This window comes from Colobus angolensis, unplaced genomic scaffold, assembly GCF_000951035.1.
Source record: "Colobus angolensis palliatus isolate OR3802 unplaced genomic scaffold, Cang.pa_1.0 Scaffold318, whole genome shotgun sequence".
Taxonomy (NCBI): domain Eukaryota; kingdom Metazoa; phylum Chordata; class Mammalia; order Primates; family Cercopithecidae; genus Colobus; species Colobus angolensis.
In genome coordinates, this window is record NW_012116466.1 from 1,157,593 (window position 1) to 1,158,961 (window position 1,369).

A 1,369-nucleotide genomic window follows, 5' to 3' on the forward strand; every position below is an offset into this window, starting at 1 on the left:
ATGAACCATTTGACCATAAATAAAATGTTATAAATGCATGAGGCTTTACAATTTGGCAGATGTGTAACTCATATGTCATTATATCAAACTGTTAAAGATATTTTTTTCACTTAAAGGTTTTTAGCATTTTATGTGCAAACCAAATGCCAGTAGCATTTTGAAGGAGTATTTTGAAATTTTAAACACAGTGGGACAGTGCTGGGTCTCTGAGATGCTGGTGAGGTGGACGTGACCTAAAGCTCTTGGAGCTTGCAAGCAGGATTGCTAAATTGTCACACCTGCAGTGCTGGAAGTCAAAGTGGATTTCTGTAAATGAGGTATTAGTGCAATAAGAAACAGATGAGTGCCCTTTGGGGGCAGTTTCTGAGCCTCCCAGACACCGCAGGAGGAAGCGGGGAAGGGGGGCAGTTACCCAACAGAACCTGGACTGTGGAGCCGGGTTTGCTGGTGGCCCTGCTTGGCAGGCCATTACGTGCAATAAGGAACAGGTGACTGCCCTTGAGGGCGGTTTCTCGGCCTGCTTCGGAACTGCGAGTGGAAGACGCCCCAAAGTGAGGGGGGCTGGTGGTCGGTTATCCAGTGGGGTCGGATTTGCTGGTGTCCGCTGCGTGGCAGGTCACTGCGTGTAGCGATGGGAGGTGAGTGGAGTGGGAATAGAGGATGCACCCTCCACAGCTACTGCTGGGAGTTGGCTCTGGTAGCAGAGGGGGCATAGAGGGATTCCCATGAGGGGCAACACGACTGTGGTCCCACGTGTGCTGACGCCGAGGTGTGGCTATATGTAATCTCAGTCTGCACAGCCGTCCTGGTGAGTGGGTTCAGTTACCTTCCCATCTCACATTTGAGAAATCTCCGGGGCTCACATCACATCTAGGTGGGTTGGAACTAATGTCTCAGGCAGGACGTTGGCCCCAGAGCCCAGATCTTAACCGCTGCCGCTCTTTTCAGTCCACCAAGCTTGTAGAGAGGGGTGTGTGGTGGTGGGTGGCGGCTGAGAAACCAACACAGTAGAGGGGTGGAGGAAATAAACCAGGCAGGAGACACAGGCAGAGCTTGGGAGGTGTGCACGGGGTCTGGGTGTGGGGGGTACCTCTGGGCTTGTGAACCCCGTGCTGTGCTCCTGGCTTGCCCAACCTTGGCCCTCAGCCACATGCTGCATGCTTTAGGTGAAATCTCAGTCCCTCGTGTGGCGGGGGCATCTTTTGTCCCTGACTTTGTCACTCCGTAAATCACGGAGTCTCAGTGGGGATGGCGGGGTGGATGGTGGTCCATGGAATTTGCCCTCCACCTCGCCATCCTTGTCTTGTCCTGTCCTGTCTGGCCTGTTACCTGAATCTGTGTCTCTTCAGAGCCTGCAAATGAGTGGAGG

At 53.0% G+C, this 1,369-nt stretch overlaps 1 pseudogene; it reads right to left on the reverse strand.

Moving 5' to 3' along the window:
* Positions 1-1,369, reverse strand: part of LOC105518374 — a 71,938-nt pseudogene that overhangs the window by 21,605 nt on the left and 48,964 nt on the right.